This window comes from Pleurodeles waltl, chromosome 2_2 (genome assembly GCF_031143425.1).
Source record: "Pleurodeles waltl isolate 20211129_DDA chromosome 2_2, aPleWal1.hap1.20221129, whole genome shotgun sequence".
Lineage (NCBI taxonomy): Eukaryota > Metazoa > Chordata > Amphibia > Caudata > Salamandridae > Pleurodeles > Pleurodeles waltl.
Window position 1 is genome coordinate 1,006,661,609 of NC_090439.1, and position 26,081 is coordinate 1,006,687,689.

At 43.4% G+C, this 26,081-nt stretch overlaps 1 long non-coding RNA gene across 2 annotated transcripts in view; it reads left to right on the plus strand.

Moving 5' to 3' along the window:
- LOC138282822 (uncharacterized) overlaps positions 1-26,081 on the plus strand; it is a 351,482-nt gene that overhangs the window by 110,563 nt on the left and 214,838 nt on the right. For both annotated transcript variants that reach the window (XR_011201005.1, XR_011201004.1), the window contains exon 2: positions 7,625-7,964. This is a non-coding gene — a long non-coding RNA (uncharacterized lncRNA). The remainder of the gene's footprint in view (positions 1-7,624; positions 7,965-26,081) is intronic.

The window sequence follows — 26,081 nt, forward strand, 5'->3', positions numbered from 1 at the left end:
TGGCGGTCATTACCGCAAACAGCATGGCGGTCCAGACCGCCATATTCTGAACACATTAGTGAACTCCCACCGCCAGGCCAGATTCGACTGCCGGGCCGACTGTGGGCACACTCGACCCAGCAGTGGAGGCTGGACAGGCATTGGGATTATAATCCCATTTCCACCTGGGACTCCCTGGTGAGTTATCCTGCCAGGTAATCCCTGGCAGAAAGCAAACGGGTGACAGGAATAATCAAACCTACCCACCCCCCAAACCTCTAGATCAGCCCACACCACCCACCCCCGAACTCTGAAAACCGACTCCCCAAACCCTACACCCTCAGAACCCCATGTAGGTCCACCCAACCCCACCCTCACCATCCCCCTCCCCTACATACAGGTCCCCTCAATCTCCAACCCCCCATATCCACATGCACCCATTTACTTACATGCACACATGCATACATGCACTCAACCACACATTCCCCCCCACACATTCACTCACGCACACCCCAATGCACTCACACACCCCCTCTTCCCTCCTTCCCTCTCGAATAGCACTTGCCCTTTCCGTCGCACTGCTCCGGGAGGGAACGGGCTCCCTGAATGCTGCTCTGCCGCCATCACCGCCTCTCCATACACCGCCACGCCTATAACTGCTTCATTATAGGTGTGGCGGTGTATGCACTGACGTGTCGGTGAGGGTGGAGCAGCATCCACCCCGCCACCGACTGCCAGCATGGCGCATGGCGGCCCTCACCGCCATCAATGGCGGTGAGACTCCATGCGTCATTATGTGGTGGGATGCCGGCCGCCAACACTGGCTGTCTTCCATTGACCGCCGGCAAGGTTGGCGGCGGGGCATCCTGCCATGTTCATAATGACCCCTAAGTCCTAATCATAACTACCTGGTGGCAACCACCACTAAGTAATATATACATTGAAAAAAACAAAGGTTACAGGGATGTAATAGTTAGGTTGACATTTTACTCACGCAAAACAATAGAAGTATTTTTTTCCTTGTCCTTCGGATTCCTGAAGTTACTCTGGGGGCTGCGCTGAGTGCCACGGTAGAACCGCAGATCCACGGATCGGCCCAAAATAATTTTTGGGGCAATTTTGTACCCACGAGTGGTCCCTCAGGGACTCCTCCATCTGTCCTGTGGTGTCAGGATACCTGTATTTTGACCTGTTGTGTGTTTTCACACTTTATTTTTCCTCGTCGGACCAACTGAGAAACAAAATGGCAGCCTCAACTTTCTGATCAGGTTGCTTCCGCCAATCAGGGCCTTTCTTTCCGCTCGGACCCTCTGATCCTCAGACGGTGGATACGTGAAGGATCACTGCCCATAGATATCAAAATTTTATTTCCTTTAATTACTACGAAACTACTGAAAAGGTTTCCACCAAATTCAGGCCATTTCTTGACCAAGATCTACCTTTTTATCAAATTTTAGTGGAACTCCAGTCAGTGGTTCGGACTGTAGACGTGTCTAAAAATTGGAAAATCCCCATAGACATTGCTTGGGAAAAAAGTGTTTTGGGTTCCCCCTCCCTTTTTCTTTCTCAGCCTTTGCTTGAAGAATCACCATGAACTTTTCAGACAGCAGCTAATGTTACTAGTACACTACTTTGGAAAATTTTGTGAAGATCTGTCAAACGTCTCCAAAGTTCTTAGCAAAACAAAAAACACTTTGTGGGAAAAGTTAAGTTGGTCCCAACTATAAATACCTACTGGATATATATATATATATATATATATATATATATATTTTTTTTTTTTTTTTTTTTTTTCAAGGTACTTATATAGGAAGTGAAGTATAGTAAAACAGTACTTATAAATACTTATCTTCACAATATTCTTGTAGTTCATATACTGATCATGATTATTTTGTGGCACAATATTTTAAACTCAGTATTTACAATCGGATGTACAAAGAAAAATGTTATACTCCGCACTGAAGGTCCTTGATCTGATTTTTTTATAAACTTCTGTTGAATGACTTTCATATTTTAAAACATTACACTTCTTCAGAGGCAAGATAGGGTTTTTTGAATTTGTTTCTGTTAGGCTTCTAGGCCTTATTTTGTTTATATGCGGGGCATTGCAGCAACAGGAGTACATTCTGGTCTGTGGCCCTTTTCCCCCCTTGCCCTCTGTTCCATGGGCATCCTCTCCCCTCGGATCCCTTTTTCTGGGCTTCCATACAAATGTCCTTGTCTCTGCTCCATTGCTTCAGCATGTGGGGCATTTAGTTACTGCATTGTCTCTCCTGGCTGCCATGAAGTCCAGGGTGCACTATTTAATCTTCTATCTTGTCAGGCCCTCTACTCCCTTAGTATGGTTTGTTTAGGTGTCACTTGTATTTTGTTGCTGTTACTTCCAACATTTGATCTCCTGTGCTTTCCCAGTTGTGTTGTATAAGCTTGAAGTCCCACAACCTACAGAGATATTACTTGAGAGTGCAAATGTTCAGCCATGCATGCTAATTTTTATAAAGTAAAGCATAGTGCTGCTTCTTAGGGGCGTATCGAAAGAGTAGAATCTGCAGGTAAGCTGAGCACCAACATAGTTGTACATTATGCACATTACTAAACGTTTGCAGTTCATTTACCTCTGTCCCAAACGAACGACTCAATGATCTCGATAGGAAGGGGATTGCTTGAATATCTCCAGTATGCACACTGTGTGTGAAGCAAGAGAAAAAGTCATATTTAACATTTACCATGTGAGGAAAAGTAAAATAAATAAAAGGTTAAGAGTTTTGGTAAAGTATGTGAATACCATACGTATCCATGTTTAAATTGCAAAAGTTGAAGGCAAGGATTGGGTATGTCTAGAACTTTCATGAATAGCGCATTGAGTCCTTAATTATTAGAACTGTGGGTGCCACCCCGACGGCCCCCCGCCCTCCATCCGCAGCTGGAGATTCTCTTTTTTTTTGTGCTGCACAGTGGCAGTCCCACCGTTGTATTGCTTGGGGGCTGCTTCCACTGTAGAACGTTTGTTGTTACTTGAGTCCTGCAGTGAGGTGGTGTTCTCACTGCCTCATTTGCCTTGAATCCAGCTTTGTCTCTTTTTCACATTTGTGCATTGCCAAGGTGGCAGAGCGGTGCGGTGGTAGTTCTGTGACATACTGACAAGACTTCCTCTTGCGACATGGGCCACTCCTAGTTCCATACCAGACATGCCATCGCCTTCTACGGAGGTGCTGTCAACGTCTCATAGTCAACACCAGGCTCCAGGCCCTCCCACACTCAGAGATACAGTTTACCAAGGTAGTAGCGAGTTAAGCCATGCCCTTGTTGGACAGCGCTTTCAAGGGACTGTGTCACGAATGGGAGATTGAATCTTTGAGAACTTGTACGCACAAGTTAAAACGACTTCTTTGTCTACAGAGCCAGGAGAAGGAGCCAAAACGGAAACGACAAAAGGTTTGTTAGTTGAAATAGATGTTTGGTGCCTTGAAGAGTTAATTCTCTACAAAAACTCATAAACAGATCACTAGATGCCATAACAGATGCAGAGAGTTAAATTTTGGCTAAACAAGTGTCCCTGAGGGACTCTCCTCTAATCATTCATATTAATATTAAGTGAGGTATCAGAATTCTATTTCAAGGATGTGAATCCGGAGTAACGTCCGTAGATATTGTTAAAAAAGATATATCCATATGAACCTACTAAATAAATGTCTTTAATCCAAGAAGAGGGAACGTGCTGTTGTACACTCATTCTTTCCAATATAGCGCTCCAGGGCTTTGGAATAAACTACCACTTAAGTTGAGGAAACTCGAACAGTGCCTAGCTTTTAACTGGCCCTTAAGGACTTTCATGCTTATCCCCATTGCTGTTTGTCAGGAATTTTTATTTGTTTGTTGTGTCTTGGTGCCCTGAGGCCATCCTGTTATCCGAGGACTTTATCAATAATAAAATAGTATAACAAATAAATGAAATAATCCCCCAGTAGTCTGTAAGGCAGTCAGTGACTAGAACGGTCCTATCTCAGATTTGTTGCCTAATGAGGAAACGCATCCTGAGCTCAGGTAGCCCAGATTAAGTGAATATCTAGTTTAAAGTTTGTAGAGGTTTCTATACATGACTTAGGATGGAAGCTCTACAGGGAGCTAGTATATGAGCAGACATGTTTCATCGTGGAGTGGAAGGTAAACTTTGACAGACCCATTTTCAAGAAGACCGGCTTTATCAGTTACTGTGTGCATGAAGCGCAGACATGTACGTATTGGTCTGCAGCATCCAATCTGACATTGTCTTCTGTGATAATAATAACAATCAGTTGTTTTTCTGTACAGTGCTACATATTCCACTTCTACAGTTTCTAAGTGCTGCATATAATAGACGTTGTTGCTAACCAATATAAGATTTTTACATTTGTCAGTGTCCCTACCTGGTCTTGGCTATTTTATTCTTTAGAAAAGTATACCGGCCCCAGTAAAAAATTACAACGTAGCCCTCAATGGTTGCTCTTTTCCCAACTCACTATCTGGGGTCCTCCTCAACTAAATCTGCTAGGTCCTAGGGCAAGCACTGGCCACATCCACTCCCCTGGTGTGGACGTGTCCACATAGCAGCTACGAGATTGTGGGGCATATTTATACTCTGTTTGCGCCGAATGTGCCTCAAACATTTTGACGCACATTCGGCGCAAACCCTGCCCCATATTTATACTTTGACACCCGACCCCGCGGACATCAAAATCCCACCATGTGCGTCATTTTTTGGAAGGGGGAACCTGCCTTGCATTAATGATATGCTAGGTAGGCGTTTCCTTCCAAAAAATGACTTTAAGGCCTGTGCGCTTTATTTACACCCCAGCGTCATTTTGACGCAAAGGAGGGGGTGGGCTTTAAAAAACGGCGCACAGCCTGTTGTGCGCCATTTTTTAACACCTGGGTCAGGGCAGGCGTTAAGGGACCTGTGGGCTCAGAAGGAGCCCAGAGGTGCCCTCCCCTGCCCCCAGGGACACCCCCTGCCACCCTTGCCCACCCCAGGAGGACACTCAAGGATGGAGGGACCCATCCCAGGGAAGTAAAGGTAAGTTCTGGTAAGTATTTTTTTCCTTTTTTTTAAAGTGGCATAGGGGGGCCTGATTTGGGCCCCCCTGCATGCCATTATGCCCAATGACCATGCCCAGGGGACATAAGTCCCCTGGGCATGGCCATTGGGCAAGGGGGCATGACTCCTGTCTTTGCTAAGCATCCTTTGAGTTACTGTGGAGACACAAACGTACTCAGAAGTTTCTTGCCTCCTGTCAGTGGCCTCACCGACTCACGATTCTCCCTCCCTGAGCTGGTGCTCTCTGCCTCACTAATACTTCAGTAAAATCCGGTCTTGGACTTGGTACCTGTTCCAGCCCTGAAGTTTTATTATATCCTTTCAGTTTGGCTCTTACCTGTAAGTGTCAACACCAAGGTTGTCCCAAAGTGTGCTAGAAACTTCAAGGTGAAAAGGTCATTGCAGATGTTAGCGGAAAGACTCTTGGTCGCAAGCCGATTTTTGGTGGGTCGGGAGGGTCTGAGCAATAAAGATCCTTTTAAATTCTGTGTTTATCTTGTCACATTTGCAGTGCTTCAGCAGCAGAGGTCAAATGTCGTTTTATGACAGGTTGCTGCTTATTCAGTCCACATAGGATAGGTCTTTACTTTTCTTTCTTTTGACAGCAAAGTGAGAGGAATGTTTAAAGTGAATTCTGTGACAATTTTAAAATGTCGTTTTTTTGCAACACACAATGTAAATACCAGTAAATGAACAGTATGTATTCAACAGTTAGGAAAGCAAATATGAAGAACGTGTTTTTTGTAATTTTGAAGTGTGCTGGAAACACTGATTTTATTAGGGTCAAACACACAATGCACTACCACACCATGGTTTAGGTACATCCAAAAATCACCCCATTTCATGTCCACTAGATAGGTGTGTCTTGAAAGTTTGTTATTCTTAAAAGTGTGTTGTGGTTCTAAAAAGTTGGGGAACCACTGCACTAGAATCTAGATCTGTGGTTAGCCGAAGCCCAAGATTGCCTTTTCATTGGCTCATGGGAATGTGGGCATGCCGCATTCATAGTAATACATTACACTGCTTGCAGATTCATCAAAGGATTGATACCCATAAATGGTGGTAGGTGTATATGATTGGATACCCTTCTAAATGACAGCTGGTGTGTCCCAGACAATTATTTGGAATCACAAGATGAATGTGTTCTTGGTTGAGACAGGAGAGGGGACCAACAGCAATGGTTAATGATACTAGTAAATTTAGGCAAAAACCCTGCTGGGCAAATATTACATTTGCACCATCTGGTCAAAGTGTTTTGTGGCAACACTGTTGAGAAAAAAATGTGAAGCATGCTATGGACAAATTTTAGTAGCTCCCCTTTTGTGTGTGTTAGTGTCACATATCCCTATGTTTTACACCTTGGGCCCTATTATGAAAGTGCCCCGGGGGCGCAAGTGGGATGTGTGTCTGCTTTGTGCACCCGGGACACTTTGGTATTACAGAAAGGGCCGCAGATGCCTGTGCGTGCCTTTCTGTAATACAGATAGCGCTAGCGCACATATTACGCCAGCGATATCACCAGAGGGTGTTTCCTCATTAGCATGGGGGCGTGACCCCATTGAAATGAAGGAATCCCTTTGCCTCTGTGCCCACACGTATTATAGACGCGGGCTCACAGGCAAAGAAGCTGTCAGGAGGTGTACTGACAGTATGCCACCTAAAAGATGGCGCACTGTCAGTGCGCCCCCTGATGGCAGCCCTCTGGAGGGGACAGTCATCCCCTTGAAGACGGGTGCAGTCACTTCCTGTACCCACCTGCAAAAGGGATCTCTAATGCCCCTTAAAAGTGCAGGTTGCCTCCTGCGCAGTGAAACATGGAGCGGCTTTAATACAGCTGCTCTGATTTTCACTTGAATGGGGCCAGCCACACTTTCTCTGTGTCTGGTGCACCTGTTTTACGGTGCGCCGGGCCCAAACAGAGAAAGTGCATCCTTTGTGTAATAGAGCCCCTGGTGATAAGAGAAGCACGGCACGCCGGGAGAAAGCGCAATTGACACTGAAATCTGAATTGGCGCAGCACTGAAAGCGGGCACTCTGCGCCTGTGTTTATCTCTGCATTGACCAGTAAAAGGAGCCAATCTTGACGCAAACCAAACGAGAGCTTTTGCCACTCTTCAGATTCCTCCTTCATTAGTCAAGTAACTTAAAAAATTACTTTACGTGCTGTCGCCAAAGTCCCACCACTGCTGCTGCAGTTCTGAATATATAATGGTGCCACTGCGCTGTTTCTCATTAATGAGACTGTACATAGACGATCCTACGTGTGTGTGTATGTAAATGGTACCTCTATAGAGCAGTTCTAACCAAGTACGAGCATGAAGTCAGCGAGTGATAAGAGTGGTATCTGGGTCATGGACAGATACCCTCCATAAAGCAGCTATGAGTCTGATGCATTCATTTTATGAAATCAATACAGAGTCCTGGAAAACACACTCTGAGATGAGAAGAAACTTACATTCAGATTGCCTGGTTAACGACAGGCACTTAATACAATCATGCATACGTACACTTAATGAAAAAATGTGTTTTCTTTACCTGCTCCCTTGACCACCATCTCTCTTTTTTTTATAGGTTATGGTTTTCCTCTTGGGACAGGACTGGACCTGTGGACCTCCTGCTGGGATGAAAGGATATATGCATATCTGGGGGATTCGCCATGATGTCTGGATTTTCGGATACTTTTGCCTACTGTGAGGATTTTGTCTTTGGAACTTGGACATGGCTTGCGATGTCGTGCTTGCGTCCTTTAAATGCAATGGCATCTTGTGGTCATTTCTCATTTCGTGCTCTGCGGATCAATTCTTACTGTGCTCCTCCTTGGTGGAATTATTTCTAGTTTTGCAACGTCCTACTTGGATTGTCTTTTCATTTTTCAAATGGAAATCATTTGTCAGGATATTCCTCTTCCCAGGTATGGCTTCTTGCATAATCTTATAATTGATAAATCTATGCTTCTATTGACTGTACTAATTCTGTATCTTGTATTTTAATAAAAAGGACTTGTAAATAACAAATGGGACTATAACGCAATATACAGGTAGACATTTTACCAACCTCAGAAGAGTGAAATGATGAGTAGGTCTTCACATGATTTGAAATTGTGGCCTCTAAAGCACAGCAGTCATCAGCTGTGAGTGTAAACTCACTGAGCTGTTTATATAAAGGTCTTGTAAGTTAGCTGTTCACCTGCATGCCAATGCACAAGGTAGTGCGTCCCACTGTTGAGTTTACAATCGGGTGTTGAGGGTAGAGAGCATCATAGACAGCATTCAGTCCAGGACAGGGGCGGCCAGAAGGAGAACATTCTTCAGGATTGTGCCACTCACAAAGATATGTTGGAGTATTTTTGAAAATGTGTTCTCCACAAAACCAGTTAAGGAAGGACGCAAACATACTCACCTACATTTAGTCTCTTGCTTCATAGGTGAAAATGTGGTAACTTTTCTTCACTTTAGTTTTTTGGTATTTTGGGGTGGTTGCTATTGTGACAATCTCTTAAAAATGCTTATCAATACTGTGACCTGGGTATTGATTTGACAAAAATATTAGCAGAGATTGGACGAATGTTAGTCCGGACCTCTACAAGGGATGAGGGCAAGGCGCAGGTGGTTTTGCTGGAAGCCACTCGCTTTGCTTTTGTTAAATGCACAAACTTTCAGAACTGTGGCTTGGTCTCCCTGGAACGTGTCACTTTTTTATGACAGAGAAATGATTTGCTGGCCATCATTGACGCCATGCTTTGCCATTATACAATATAACTTTTCTTCAGTGGCCCCGTTGTAGCTCTGTCTCTATCATTTAGGGGCCAATGAATGCTGTTCCCTTTGCGGTTGTTGTTTCGGGTTGGTTATTCATCTCTCTTGCGTTGGGACCAGGCCTTGTGTTTTGGGTGCACTGCCTAGCCATGTCATCATTGCCAATAAGGAGGGGGTGGCAGGAAGCGTGCCTCACCAGGACCTCACCTTGGACCTCCTGTATTGAACACTCTCGTGGAGGTACTCATTTTGCCCTTTGCTCAATGATTTTTATGGGTTAAGTGGAATACACTTCTATCAACGCCCCCACAGTCCCTTCAAAGTTAACGTGCTTCATTCAATGGATTTAATTGTTATTCTAAATTGTAGCTATGATCTATGAAGAAAATATTTGACCTTGTCAGCAGTTTGCAGAGACTTTGGAGCGTGTGTGCACTTCCTTGATGGATGCAGCGTGGTGCTTGCAGTTCTTCCCTGAATGGGTGTGCATTGCTGACTTCTTGCTCCCAAACCCGCTGATTCACCCGTGTTCCTATAATCTTGGAGTGTAGGCTTTCTTTTCTTGTAAGTACTTTCTGAGTGAGACATGGCCACTTGTATGTGCCATGCTCAACGGCACAGCGTAGCAGCGTCTCTCTGGGATGTCCTCTTTAACTAGAGTTCCCACATTTAAAAGGGCATTTTAGTGTCCTGAGGATTCAGAAGCAATTTGTTTTACATGCAGGCGTCTTGCGGGGTCTTCCTTCTCACAAATGCCAGCAGTGTTCCAAACACCTCTGTCGGCCATTTTATCTCTGTCTTGACTATTCAAAACAAAGGAACTGAGAATAATTTTGTGTAGCGGGTGTAGTGCAAATGCATAACACAGATATTTTTGTAAATACTCTGTGCTTGGATGATAGTTCTTTGGTATCTTAGTCAAAATCTGATGCCTGCTGATTTTTTTTCCAAATTTCTAATCAGTCAGGAGTTATGGCACACTTAAATGGAGAGTGAAAGCACAAAAACTTGTCCCACCCATTGGGTGTGCCCCTTTCCTTGTCTGTTGTATCAACTGGAAGCCCTTCTTAGCTTTGGCACTACTTAGTCTCTGACTGTGCTTTGTGCAACCAGCAGAGTCATCTTCACCACCTTCCATTCCCGAAAGGCTTACGCAATGGTACGATCCATTTTACCAGAGCTGCATGGCTTAGTACTGGGTACAGCAGCGAGTCGTCCCCGTCCCGCTTGAAGAGTTCTGCACAACATGAATTTGAAACTATGTGGTTAGGTTCACTTATTCCAGACAGATGAAGAAAGAGCAGACCATAATTTGGGGAGCCCGGGCATTTGACTGCTGTAGATGTCCTTTGAAGGGCATAAACCTGCATTTTATATGCCAACATACCACACCGGCCTGATTTTAAAAAAAAGGATGGTCCTTTTAAAAATTTGTAGGCCTCTATGGACTGCCGTGGTGCTCTCTAAGCAGTCACCTGCATTCGGGCATCAGGTACCACAGCAGACGGCTACAAATGTGGAACTTCAGCTCTGTTTTTGATTGATCTTTGCTGCACATTGAATGGTCGATATGTCATCGATATTATCTTCTGTGGCCCTGCTCTTTGTTGCCAGGGGTTTCTGATGGTTGGTCATTCACTGACTATGCAGCCGACAGATGAGCCCATAACATTGTTTAGTAGTTATAATAAGTTGATATTCTAAAGTGCTTCGTGCCACACCTATGCCGTTTCTAAGCAATGTAAATAAAAGCTGCTAATGCTTGCTGGGAAGCCTAGCTAGAATTGAAACCTGTGACCTCAGAACACTGCATCTGTCAGTAGATGCAGTGTTCTGTGCCAAATCAACAAATCATGTTGGCCGATGTTACATCTCCTACAGAGGCTCTAAAATTATTAACTTTTTCCATTTCCCACTCGGCAACAGTAAGTTATTTGATAGGCTAGCAGAGCTGCCCCGGTGATTTGTGGTGTAGCTGGATGGATACAGTGGAAGTCTTTCTGGATATTGACAAACTGAATATTTTGTCAAATGGTGGTAATTTTAACGACAAAGAAAGGGTTGATGTTTACGTTTTTTGCACCGAGTTTTCTTTAAACAATGCTTTGCTGTCATAAGCAGCTTGGAGGATGCTCTTGATGTAGGACTCTGATTTGGTCTGTGGAAGCAGAGTGTTTGGGGTACAGGTCTATGAGCTCCCAGCTACACGTTTTTGATTTAGCTTTATTCTGCACCCACACTGCACCTCATTGTGTTCTGTTCCAAATACTCCCCGAGAACGGGTTTGCAGTGAAACCTTTAGGACGGCCAGTGAGTTCCATGGGCTTGTACAGTGGTTCAGCACAGGCGTTAGGCTCCCACAAGCCCTGCTATCGAATGTTTCCTTAATTGACATCAGTATTCACTACGAGGCAAGGTGGATACTGGAGAGTTACTGTGGCCTCAGACCCTTCTATTCTATAGGCCTTGATGTCTGTTCTGTAGGGTCTGGAGCTCTTCGGGATGGAGCAGGGAAAGCCCCTTCCGAACCAGGTAATGAATGAGTCAGATAAATGATGCACTGAATTTACTAATGATGACAGCTGCAACGTGTTTATAAACCGCTGTGCAATACAGCAAGTTGGTAGGTGTTTGCATAAGATATATTTATAAGTGTAGTTTATGTATGGTGTAAAATGATTTGCATAAACTGTGACAATAATTTGGACATACTGCTCTAGTTGGTACACATAGTAGTCGTTTCCGGGTCTGAAAGTAATTTCAGACCCTGACTTTCTCAATGTTGTTAAATGATAATTTTGGGGTATTGGGATGTGACTAAATTTTGCACGGCTTGGCAGTTGCTTATAAAGGGGTCTCCACAAGCACTGGGTTTACTTTTTGCAGCAGGTATCTGCCACCTCTTCCAATGTTAAAACGTTTCTAGAGCGATTATGTTAAAAGCCACATTTATTTAGAGCAGAATCTAAATCTGTTTTTAATACAGAATTACATCCACAGAATGCATGTATCGGATACAAATCTCAACCTGCTCTATTCCTAAAACCGCACATGAAAAAATGACCTTGACTTGAACTTTCATTTTTTCCCCTCCCTTATTTATTTTGACTGCACCTTTTCAACCCTTCTGCCTTTGCATGTCTCTTCTGTATATAGATTACTCTAAATCGCATGTCTCTCTTAATCAATCTTTTTTAAACCCATATCCCTGGAACCTAATAATATCTTTTAATAATTAATAAACCATTTCCTTCTCACATAGTCCTAGCTACCGACTACACCCGAGTCATTAATGTACCCCAAAGAAACGGGGGTATATGCTTGGAATAGTTTCCTTCAGTGTGCAAGACTAATCTTAAAATTCAATGGACTGACCACTAACTTTGGACTTCTGGGTATGATGTTACTCGCCATAAGGGGATTCTGCGTCTCATCAGGGGTAGGAAGCGCGAAGTAAATGCATTTTGAGTGTCAGTTTGACTATCCATTCCACCTTGTAGCTTCAGGTATATGCTAAGTATGCTTCTGTCTGTGTATTCTCACTTGGCGCTCTCTGTTTCATGCTCGGCTGTGGGCCAGGCCTGAGAAGCCTTCACTCCCTTGGCACTAGTCATCGGAATCAACACCCAGAAATTATCAGCAGTAACACATGGTGAGTTTCAGGGGGATGGTCTGAGTGAGTAGCATGCCCAGCCTAACCCACCCCACCAGATTACACAGCTTTGCTCTACAACCTACACCTGTGTGCCTTGTCCACCAGTTTCACACCTCGGATAAAGTTTTAGTATTTTGAATGATCTCTGTTCTTTGGACTCGGCCAGTTGTGACCTCAGTGGTATATGTGGAGAGCCTCTATGTTGTGAATTTGGTGCCCATATGAACAGGCTGCTTAGAGGAGGACCCTGCACAGCGCAAGTATTTGATCTGAATCCCCGGGACGAGGCACATTTGATCTGTTAATAATGACCACATCACTCTGTATCCAGTCGTAGGCTTTTGTGTGTAAGCCAAAGTATTCTGAGTGTTCTAGACTTTGTTTACTTTCATTGAGCTAATTAGACTGACACACCTGCGATCAATGATTTGTAGATGAAAAATTTGGGGCTGGAAACAGTGTCTGTAATGACATGGGGTATGGTGATCACCCTCCCTGTTTAGGCAGAGCTTCCAGTTGCAGATTGGATAAATGGAGGGAATCAGCAACATTCCTTTTTTAGGTCGAGCGCGCAAGCGCTTAGACCTGTTGTAAGTCTTGTGGGCTTTTAGCCACGCTCACCTCATGCCCTTCATTTTCACTTGTTCGTGGGCTTGCCTTTCAAAAATCCTTTGTAATCATTAATAAATGCTTTACGTTTGTCCTGCCTTGGGGAGGTTTTGTTACTGCCTTGGAGACTGACCCTGTTACATGGATAATTGCACGATTGCCAATATGGTTTTCCTTTTGTGTGTCTCCTTTGCACTCATGGCGGCCATGGCGCTTTAAATCCGCTCGCTTATGTTGATTATGTTTTACATTTTATTTTCAGTTTCTGTGGCAAGAAAAGTCCAGTTAGGAATTTACAATGCCGCTAGCCCTAACTCGAGCAAATGCGAGACCCATTGCATTGCGAATGCTTGTGTAAAATGTGCCCGTTCACGGATGAGTCTTGCCGCACGCACGTTATCGGTATCTTAGTTCTGCACGATCTGCATGGCGCTCTTGAACCCTGGGGTTAACTCTAATTTTTCGCAGAACATAGCAGGGATCTCAGCTACACTTTCTGTAAACCTGCTTCAACACTAAGAAAAGCTTTGGGCTGCCTATCCGTTTTTCCCAAGATTTTCACCCACTTTTTAAGTTTTCTCTTTCTCCAGTAAAGTGTCTGGTGTCTAGAATGACCTGTCTTCTGAATTGGGCACTTACTGCTCACTGAGTATTTATTTTATTTATTTGGTGGTGTAAATTGTACTTTATTCTCATAAATTACATGTGCTTCGTCCATAATTTAAAAAAATCATTTTTGAGTTTCATTTTCCTACGTTTGAAAAATGTATTCTTGTCTTATTTGGCATCTGTTTAGTCTGCGTATGGATCATTTCCTGCTCTCATGTGTATGCTTTATAGAGATCAAAAGCCATTTTAGTCTAATTTCGCTCAAGAAACCTTGGGCCAGATGTATCAAGCCTTTTTGCATTCGCAAACGATGCGAATTGCAAAATTCGGCCACTTGCGAATGCAAAAATGCCTTTCACAATGTATGAAAGGCATTCGCTGTGCAATTTTAAGGAATCGCTAAAATAGCGATTCCTTAAAATTGCGACCTCAATTAGAGAATCGCAAAATTGCGATTCTCTAAATTGGAAATCGCAAATAGAGATCCTATTTGCGATTTCCAAAGTACATGTATCAAGCGTTTCCTAAATGCGAATTGGGCATTTAGGGAATGCAATTACCACAAATTAAAGTTTGGTGGTAACCATGTGCAAATTTTGAAAATGCATTATAAATGAATTTTCTTAATTGACATGTAGTGCACACATGCCCTTAAGGCATGTGTGTGCTTTACATGTCCTTAAAAATATTTTGGGGTGCAGCAGAGGGGGCCTTAGGCCCCCAGCACCTTGGGATTTGTATTTCCTAATTTGCAAATTCCTAACTGGAATTCGCAATTTGGGAAATGCAAAAACATTCGCAACTATGGGCACACAGGTCCATAGGTGCGAATAGGGTCGGATTCTCTATTTGTGATTCAGTAATAGCATTTGCGAATTTTAAGAAATCTCTATTACCGAATCGCAAAATTCATACATACCATTTTGCATTTCTTAAATAGCGATTTCTTGAAATTTGCTATTTAAGAAATGCAATTCGTTTTTTTTACACATCTGGCCCCTTGTGTAATATTTCAAATCTCTTAGAACGTTCTTTAATTCACGATTCTGATTTTTTTTTTTCGTTTGCCTAACTTTAAAACCAAATTCTAAATGTATCTTTCCAGCATATTAAGAGTTTTAAAATTGGTCCTTCTCTGCCACCAGCTTCCTTTTTCCATGGCCATTTTAATGAAGGGTAGTATGTTGCTCCTTTGTGAGCTGAAACTACCATTGTGTGTTCCGACGGCTCGGGTATGAACCCTCTCAAAGCCCCCTCAAATCCCCCTTCTAGGGTCGAGCCTGCGAGTGCATGCGCTATCACATGCGTCTCGCTTGAGAGACTGTTATGTTCAGTAAAGGGCTTGGAGCCTGCTTGTTCACCATTTGTTGGTTTCCGTGGCACCCTTCATTACAGCCCCGTAATTCGTCAAGGCACGACTGGCATCATTTCCGTTCCTCTGTGTGGAGTAGGGATCAAGCACTAATTGATTCAACTTAATTAGTGCCCGTCCGCTGCTCCCGATGTGATCGAGGTAGTATTTGGTTCTTTTTAACTTCTAGTGCCCTGCAAACAGAAGGCTTGTGATTGGCAAAAATGTGCCCACCAGGACAAACAAAATTGCTAAGTTTTAATTTTTTAAAGCTACTTTCTTTTATTTTGCGAAGTCATCTTTATTCAGTTTCCACTCGTGTTTTCTTTTGTTTTTGCTCGTGGGTGCTGTTGTCAAAAGATGACAATTAACTTGTTTGAAAAATTGCAAAGCGACAGTGTTTCTTCATTGTGTGTAATCTCAGAAACAATGCTTTAGCACATAATCATGCAGTACACCACAATCCACCCCACTACTATTCACCCCAATCCAACCCACTTTACCCCACACCAATCCACCCCACCCCAGTCTAGTCAACTCCAACCCACCCCAGTTCAATCTTCCCAACCCACCCCAATCTAATCTGCCCGCTCCAATTTGCCCCTTCTACTAAAAAAAAAATCTGCACAACTCCAAAGCAATCTGCCCCACTCCAATCTGCCCTATTCTAATCCAAAACACTATGCCCCACTCCAATCCAAAACAAAATGCCCCACTCCAATCTGGCCCAATCCAAAACCATATGCCCCACTGCTGTTTGCTTCACTCCAATCCAAAACAATCTGCCCCACTGCTACCGAATCAGTCTGCCCCACTCCAATCCACCCCACTCGCATCTACCCCACTTCAACCAAAACAATCTGCCCCACTCCAATCCAAAACAATCTGCCCCACTCCAGTGCGCCACACTCCAGTCTGTCCTACTCCCATCAAAAACAGTCCACCTCTCTCCAGTCTGCTCTACTACAATCCAAAACAATATGTCCCACTCTGATCCAATCCACCTCACCCTCAATTGGCTCCACTTCAATCCAAAACACCTGCCCAACTCCAATCCATCTCAGTCTGCCCTAGTCCAATCTGCCTTACTCCAACCTGCCCCAATACAATGCCAAACACCCCACTCCAATCCAAAACAATCTGCCCCACTCCATTCCAATCCATTTACCCCAGTCCAACCCACTCTATCCCAATCACACCACTCAAATCCACCACACCACAACCCAGTCCACCCCACACCAATCCAATCCACCCCACACTAGCCCGATCCACCCCAGTCCAGCCCAGTCCAATCTACCCCACTCCAATCCAGTGCACCTCACCCCAGTCCACTACACACCAATCCACTTCAGTTCACCCCACCCCAGTCAAATCCACTCCACTGCAGTCCAACCCACCCCACTCCATTCATCCCACACACTCCAGGCATCCCACCCCAGTCCAATCGAACCCACCCTACCCCAATCCAACCAACCTCACTCCAACCCACCCCACTCCAATCAAGTCCACCGTAACCCAATCCACATAACTCCAATACAATCCACCCAACTCCAGTACAATCCACTTTAATCTACCCCACTTAGTCCAATCCAGTCCACATTAACCCACCCTACTCCAGTCGAGTCCACCCCACTCCCAACCACCTCAATCTACCCTACTTCAATCCGCTACACCACTCTCCAATCAATCTGCCCCACTCCAGTCCCATTCGCCCCACTCCTGTGCAATCCACTCCACCCCATCCAATCCACTCCAATCCACTACACTCAATCCACTCCATCCCACTCTAATCCACCCCTCTCAGTCCAATCCCCCCACTCTGTCCAGTCCACCCAACTCCAGTCCAGCCCACTCCAGTCCACCCCACTCCATGCCAATCCAATCTACCTCACCTCAAGTTTATCCACCCAGTTCAATCCATCCCAGTCCAGTCCACCCCACCTCAGTCCAATCCACCTCCTCCAGTCCACCACACCCAATCCACCCCACTCCAAACATCTCACTCCACTCCAATCCACCACATTTGACCCCTGTCTATAGCACCCCATCCCAGTTCAGTCCACCACACTCCAGTCCAATTCATCCAGCCTACCCCACTCCAGTCCACGCCACTCAACACAATCCACTCCAGGCCAGTCAACCCCAGTACACTCCAACCCATCCAATCTACCACACCCTATCCCAGTTCAGTCTACCCCACTCAAATGCAATCCATCCACCCCACTGCACTCCAATCCATTCTACCTCCTGGCAATCCACTCACTCCAACCCACCCCAATTCAATCCAACACACCCCACTTCAATCTACCCCACCCCAATCAGCCCACCCTACTCCAATCCAACCCACCCAACCTTTTCACTCCAATACAAACCACCCACCCAATCCAATCTAATCCACCCCACCGAATCCACCCCAATCCCATCCACCTCACCCCACTTCAATCCACCGCATTTCAATCCAGTCCACCCCACTGAAGACACCCCAGTCCAATCCACCCCATTTTACTCCAGTCCACCCCAACACCCCAATCTACTCCAACCCACTCCACCCTCTTCCACCCCATTACACTCTCTGCCATGACACTCTGCCACTGAATCCTACTCTCCTCTACTCAGTTCTATAACTCTAATGCTCCTACTACACTCTACAACATTCAGACAACTCCACTCTATTCCCCCACTCCACTCTGACACTCAACGCCTCTAACCCATAACCATGCTAAACAGGAGCAACACTGCTTTACAACATGGCAAACAAAGCCAATAGATATTGAATAAGCAAGATCTATTGGCTTTGCCAATGCTTGTGTTTCATTGCAAACATTTAGGTTTCAATGTACATACATCACAGTTTCAGCCCTGGAGATCAAGTGACATGCCTTACAAATTTTGAATATAGACATCAGGATTAAAACCTAGATGTCCAAGATCATGACGTTAGTTCCTACATCAATAAACTGAATAATAGTAAAGTTCGAAGGACTAATGGGCACAATACCAATTCTTCAAGTAGACTTTGGGTCAAACCATTGCTTATTACGTTTTTGCTTTCTTTTCAATCCTATATGCTCGTTTTTCATTCTGTGGCTTTTCTTTCTCTTCTTGAGTTTGTCCCGCCCTCAATGATAGCGTCTTTACCATCTTATTGATTGGATGACTTGTATCCTTTTCACGGCTCAGATCAGGGAACTATTTTTTGGACAATCTGTGGGAGTGAATGTTTTTCACTGCAAGCCAGAGGTGGTTCTTTTTTATTTTATTTTTTTACGTTTCATATAGTGCAAACTAGATCGGAGGAGCGCTTTACATGAGTACAACTTACGTACAAGTTTAGCAGTTGAAAAATATACAAACTGGCAGATTTTAAACAGAAAAAAACACAGAAATCCTCAATGCGGCTCTCCAAGCACAGCGGGCAAGCCAATACCACAATATTTACTGCACTCAGGAAACTCACCCCATAAGGCTTTGTGGGGCATTTCCTTTACACAACATTTTTGCCTGTAACTCAGCTTGTGGTGGTCCTACGACAATTGAACCACCAACAACCTGTTCAGCACGATGCACTCTTTCTGTCTAGGTCATCTCTGGGTCCCCTCACTAGGTTGGGACGACCACAAAATAATAACCTCTCCCACCATTCAGTGTCTTATTAAGCTCCCAAGGCTGGAACTTTTGTTTTATGGCTGGGAGTAGTTTGTGTTTTAAGTGCCTTGTTTGTAACATTATTGCAGTAGGCCTGCTAGGCTTAAAAATGTGTAATGCACTATATACGCTCTAGGGTCTAAATATATGGTTACACTGCATTGCGTTCTACCATTCTGTTTTCATGTGATTATGTTTTCTAGGGGCTGATTATGTGGTTACATGACCATGTTTTTTCCAAATGCTAGTTTTATTGTGGTGCCTTCTAGGAGCTGTTCTGAGCATTACAATCAAGATGCTACAATATTTGCTGCACTTTGAAATTCGCCCCATAATGCTTTGTAGGGCATTCCTTTTACAAAACATTTTGTCCATTACTCACCTTGTGGTGGACCTTGTTGTGGTCATTTAGACCATCATTAAAATGTTTAGCACGGTGTGCTCTTTCTGTCTGGGTCATCTCTGAGTACCCACACTAAGTTGTTGGGTGCCCCAACGAAATATAAATATAAAAAATAATGGCAATATTTTCATTTTTTGTTGAAGATAGAGGAAGAATGTAAATTGAAGTGCTTTAGTTATATGCAGGGCCACTGCAATTATGTGGCAGAGAGGACCAAATTATGCGGCTGGGTCGACCAATTTATATGGCAAGCAAAGTCCAGTTATGCATTTACAGTGCCAGTAGCTCTAACTCAAGCAAATACGAGACCTCTTACATTGCAAATGCTTGTTTCCTTTTCTTTGTGCATGTCATTACTTTTGATTTTATTTATTTATTTATTTATTTATTTCTGTGGTACTTATAGAAGACTTTTAGTGTACAGCCCTGCTAAGTTTCCCAAGTCCATTTGTGATGTTCTGCTCCAGTCGAGGCTTTTTCTTTGAACTCTGGGACTTGTAGGCTTGTTTATTACATTATAAAACAGGACTACAAGTCCTAGACTTGAAAGAAAAAAAATGTGTACTGAAGCAACACATTATGCGTGCCCCTGGGAAACGTGGGGTCTTATTAACAATTCTGGAGCATGGATCACAATGTGCCAGTTTGTTTGCGCTGCCCTGAGCACCCCCTAACGATACCATGGTAGCACAGTATTTACAATACAGAGTAGTATGGCGCTCGATAGCGCAGCTGTGTCAAAATTTGTGACACAGTTGTAGCGCTTTGCAGGACTAGTGTCAAAAATGTTGTCACTAGTCCAGCAAAGCACGTAGAGGCCCATTGAAAACAGCCCCTAGTGTCACTTTAATGCCTCTCCCTGAGCAGGCATTCAAAAATGATGCTAGAATGACGCAGTGAAATCTTGTAGGGAATCTTGTAGATTTCACTGCGCCATTCCCGAGGGCCTCTTAGTGGGGGAATGCCTCCCTTGAATACATTATACATGACGCAGGTATAATGTGGCGCAAGGGTTTAGAAACTGGTGCAGTGGCCCCATTGTACCAGTTTGTAAATGCGATGCTGTGTTGGGGACTGTTTGCGCAGCTGTAGTGTAAAAAAGAATGACGCTACAGCGGCGCAAGTCGCTTGTAAATGAGCCCTTTGGTATCTATGAGAATAATGTCAAGCGCAGAAAATATTGCTAACTTAAATTCATTTCTATGATTATTTCTCAAAAAAGATTCAGGGAGAGTTCCCAAACTCACAAATGAATGCATCATTACAGGGTTATAGAGAGACAGGAAATGATCCTGTTTTGTTTTTTTGGGTTCTGGTATATTTGTGTAGTTGGAGTCTTACGTAAGTTTCAGTTTTGAGTGTTAGTCTTAATACGCTCTCTTTGTATTCACCTGCTTGCAGTCTTCATATCACTTTTAATATTCTGACACCGGTCCCAGCAAGATTCCGGTGACCTGCAGCCTGTCGCCTATCTATTTTATTAATATGTGTTGCTCCCAGTGTGTGCTGGTACCTGCAGTCTTTCACGTATCCGTTTTGATATTCAGATTTTGGGCCCTGCGAGAGCCCAGTGTGTTCTGTGCACGTACACTCTTTAGCTTCACAATACTCAGCCCCTGCCCGCGGAAGGACACACTGTTGATAATCAATATAAACAACTGTGCTTCTGGCCTATCAGTTGAACACCTCATGCACTCAGCATTCCAGTGAGCTACATCAGTATAGTTTGCTTTACCCGTACAGCGATTCTATCGGAAATAGTCTCGTTTAGTCATAAATGCAAACACATAGATGGATTTTGTTTAGAAGCAAAAAGAACGTACGAGGACAGTGAGTCAGAAAAAGGATAGCCGGACCAAATAAAACACGGTGTCATTGTTTGCCGGCGTTATGTAATGCTGTCAGCAGGTAGAGAATGTTTCTTTCCCACGGAACCGGCCTGACTCATGCCCTTATGCTAACATTTACCGGCAGGGCGAGCTCGCCTCTGTGTTTGGCCTCTCTTAGCGATGGAGCGAATGATGCCAGACTCGCGCCCTCCTCCTCATGTAATATTTCTAAACAAATGGAGCAGCTTCGTCTCGCGCCTCGCGTTCTCCTGATTGGTAATTCGCGACAGTACGGAAAATCACACCCTTTGAAGAGGGAAGGGTAAAAGTTGAGACTTGTTCCCACAGGCATTCCCTTTCTGCATTAAAGGAAGCTCAGGTTTTACGTTCTTGCTTTTATATTGATAGTGATAGAGCGTTACGTACTAATAATTTACCTGTACTTGGACGCTCTTTCGGCCGATGAATCTTTTGGCTAAGTGGGACTCTCTTCACCCGAGATCAGTCAATTTAATCAAATCAATAATCAATAACGAACGTAAGCAATGCCCTGATCAACATAACAATTAACAATTAATCCAGAATACATTTGGCGAACCATGACCTTTCGGTCATGAATAACCACACCAGTTTATTCAAAGTTAATGAATTTATTTCCCTATATTAACAAAGCTAGTACAATATAGATGTGTCTCAACACCAAATGATAAACGTAAATGAACATTAATAGCTGTCCATAACGACGAAACAGGTGCAATCTATGCAGCATTTGAATAACAAGGCATTCAATGATAGCAATGCAAATCACTAAAACTATAATCTGTAATGAGCTAATTGCATACATTTAGTCAGCATAACAAGGTCTCAAATTGCATCGTGCAACAAAAGGAATCCTCATCTAACCTCAAATTAGCATGGGCATGTGGGACTTCATGCAAAAACAATTTAGCAACATTAATTTAGAAAAACTCCTAACTAGGGCTCTTATAAAAAATCAGCAGTTGGTTACCTAAAAGAAACACAATGCAATTGTACAATTTCCTTTCATATTTACCAAATTCAATCAGCATTCAAGGAAGTCTTCGTCTCACAGGTACCGTTTCTCGATCAGCATGGGACGGGGCAAAGAGGCAGGGGTGGACGGGGCAGTTGCCTCACGGCGGCAAGATAAACTACTACTTCATGCAAAGGGACAAATCAAAGTTAAAAGTCTCTAGGGTAAGAATCATTTAAGTCTCTTTCTCTCGATTAGAGAAAGCATCAAAGTCTCTCAAAATGGCGTCGCAGCAAGGTGGGCCATATTAGCTGCAATGTCCTGCAAAATGGCGGGTATATGGGCTGTAATGTCCGTAATGGCTACTTTCTTCTTGTGCACCTGGTTTAAATAGACAACAGTTCAAATCCAGTAGGGTCTTCCATTGGAGGGTTCATAGGTTGGCTTCAAATTGTCCAATCAAAAACAACAGTTCTCAAGCTTTTACTTAAGCATACATTATCCTTGGAGACGGTTGCAACATTTTATACCAATTAACTCATTTTCAGAGCTTCCATTGTCCGCACCTGCAGATTGACCTTGGAGCAAAGAGAAAAATGCCAGGCTGGCACGAAACCTTAAGATAAGCATGTGAACGATCTCAGTGGAAAAGTACAGCTTCAAGCAGAAATACACGTTTATTAGCACATTGGAAAAATACGAGCATCTAAACCGTGAGACAAGGCAACTAGGCCGAAGCCTCCATTAAAGTAATGCTAAGCTAAAACATTTCAAACAAGCAAATCATAGCACACGTTTATGATTATGTCGGATTAGTGCACTTCTAATACATCACGTTACATAAAGCACGCTTATAAATGTTGGCAAACTACTCTAAGGGCACATTTTGTCCCCGTACAATCTTTATTAGTTCGGTTAAAGTCACTCTTGATTATTGCAGCACTACGTTTAAGCGCTAATAAATGTAAACCCTTTATTTCTGCGTCATCAATCCCTCCTCTGATGACTACTTGTCATCACACAAACTATTCCCACAAATTTTATTCCATTAAAATTCTGTCAGTTCTCTTTTCCTTTAAGTTCCCCTAGTTTTCGCTTTGTATTCTTCTGCCATTCTTTTCATCATTTTCTCTTCCTTCCTTCTTTTAATTCTTTCCATAATCATTATTATTCCCCTTTTTATTCCCCAAATTCCAAATATACAAATCAGTACTATTAATATTCCCTGTATTATTTTTAGTAATATTCCATTCCAAATTCCACCAATCCAATTTCCCACTGAAGCAAGTCCTTTTCCAACCTTCTCCCACACTCCTGGCTCTTTCAATTCCTTCAAGTCTGCACTCTCTTTTGTTAGATTAGCAAGCATAGTTTTAATTTTCACACTGTTGTCTGGAATATACGTGCAACAGTGGCGCGCACCAAGCATTTTGCAAACGCCGCCATCCTTTGCTAAAAGAATGTCTAAGGCAAGCCTGTTTTGAAGAGTCATAGCTCTTTCCGCTGCAAGCTCAGCATCTATCAGGATTATAGCACCTGAAAACTTTGTCAACATGTTATCCACTATAGTAGACAACTTTCTTATTTTGATGGAATTCAACACAACTCCCAATGAAGGAATCATGGCTCCAAATATATCTCCTACCACAGCAGCTGCGGTCTCTCTTTTCTGGATACGATGGGATCCAGATGTCTTTGGAATCATCGATAGGTCATCCAGTTGATAAACCTTTGGGAACACTATACCCAAATAACATCTTCCCCACCATCCCTTCGGAAGACGATAATAGGCATTATACCCACAAATGTAATATACACCTGGTATGACAGGGTCAAGTCCGTTCATCATGAATGTCCATTTGACCTTAAAGATAAACGTATGTTTACACTCACTCGCTCCTACGAAAATGTTATCATAATAAGATTCACCTCGATATATACAAAATTTCCCTACATGCCAAGCATCTAAAGCTATTCTCCCTTGTGTCTTTATTGCGGCAAAATCATAATGATCTACTGAAGTCCTCTTACTTAGCTCTTTTTCTAATTTCGCATTCATTTGTGCCCTTCTATCATCTGTGCGATCTAAAAAGCTTATTTCTACTGCAGAGAGCGAGCAGGTAAGGTTTTTCCCTATGAGCGTGAGCCGTTTCAAAAGGTTGCATTGGCTCGAAAAATTCCCTCATTATTTTAGCATCCCAATCTTTAGCAATCTGGCTTAGCTGCGCTATTATAGGAACATATGCAAAGGTAACATCATCATTTGAGTAAAAATACTGTATGTTAGTTTGACCATAAAATCTAGAAGTTACTATACTACATGTAATCCCGTATGTAAGAGGCATGTGGTGATAAGTCACCCCTTCCTTTACTGATGTCGGTATCTGTGTACACACATAACAATCTTTTGCATCCATAGTCTCAACATATTCTGTTAGCAAGCGATAGAAAACATTTTACGAAAGTTCTTTCTTATCATGCAAGTGTCTCTCATCTAATTCTAGTCTTTTCAATGCGGTTAGTTCAGTGACAATAACAGGAGCAAAAGTAGAAGCATCAATTTTCTCATTCTCACCCTTTCCATGCATTGCAAGCACTATTGCCATTATTATTAGTACACATGCAATTATAAAGCCTATACACGCATATTTACAATATTTCACTCTACTGTTTTGTGTAGCCATGATCTGTATAGAATCAGAGAGCTAGAAGCACCTATAAAGAAACTATTTAGCAATTCAGTTACAAAGCTGAACGAGCGCAATGTTCACACAGTTTTCTTCAAGAGGCCAGTCACTTATCGGTTAGCAGCATTTGTCTCAATTCGGCAATAACTCAATCTTTTATCAGTTCAGCAAGTGTCCTATCCGGTTTAGCAATGTCTCAGCTGGTTGTTTGTATCACGTTAGATTGTAGCAAGCAATGTCATTTATCAGCTTTTCAATCAACAGTGTCCATAAAACTTTTCTTTTCTATTGGTATCTCTTCTTCTTCGTTCTCGAGGCTAAGAGATACAAATTCGTCAGTCCAATCGTCATTGACTACATATGCCCATTCTGGACCGGAATATCTCCTGTTTGGTATCCTTTTCCTTTTCAATTTTGCTTCTCTTTTCGATTCTGCCTCACTGGTACTTTCCTCTTTGGCCAAGTCTTTTCCTTCACTTGAGGATGGTACCACGACAGTCACTTCCTTTCTTTTCTCTTTCACTTTTGGCCTTTCTCCGTCGTTCAAATTTTCTTTAGTCCTTTGTTTTATTGGTGATATACTTAGTCTCCTCTTTGCACCGTGTCCATTTGATGGACCTGCGATCTTTTCTGTGGAAGCTTGAACTGTTTCGTTCTGTTCTGCCTTGTCCCCTCCTTCTGGGGAATCAATCACGTTCTCTTTTTCTTTTTCTGTATCGTCTGCTTCTGGGAAAGCCCTCCTCTGATCAGGCTCTCCTGCTTTTTCACCTCTTTCGAGCCCTTCGTCACCGTTACTTTCTTCAGACCCTTTATCACTTTCAGCTGCTTCAGGCTCTTTGTCACCTTCAGCTATTTCAGGCTCTTTGTTACCCTCAGCTGCTTCGTCGCTGTCTGAGGTTTCTCCTTGGTCTTCCCCAAGTGAGTCGGTCGTTTCGTCCTCAGAGAATATTTCTCTCTCTTCTGTTTCTGCCTGTTCGCTTTCAGTTCGGTTTTGCTCTGTCTCAGCGCTCAGCACTGTTTTATCAGGCACTGGCAGTTTCAGCGCTTCAACTTCCTCATCTGTGGGACACAACACTTTCTTTGTGTGACTGGCGTGAATCCAGTTGGGAACTCCCGCACACTTCACAGCGGTAGTGGTCGTCAGGATCACTTGGAAAGGGCCTTTCCAACGGGGTTCCAGACACGACTTTCTCACGTGCTTCTTTACCACGACCCAGTCACCTGCTTTCAGTGTGTGTCCGGGACCTTGGATCGGTGGCAAGGTGGTCGCTTCCACCTGGTGAGAGAAAGAGCGAACCACGTCAGCCAGACCTTTGCAGTAGTCTAACACCATATCATCTGTAATATTCAAAAGCGTGTTTGCGGGAACTGCCGGAAGTCTCATAGCCCTGCCCATGAGAATTTCGTGCGGAGACAATCCAGTCTTTCTATCAGGGGTGTTTCTCATTGACATTAACACCAAGGGCAATGCGTCAGGCCATTTCAAATTTG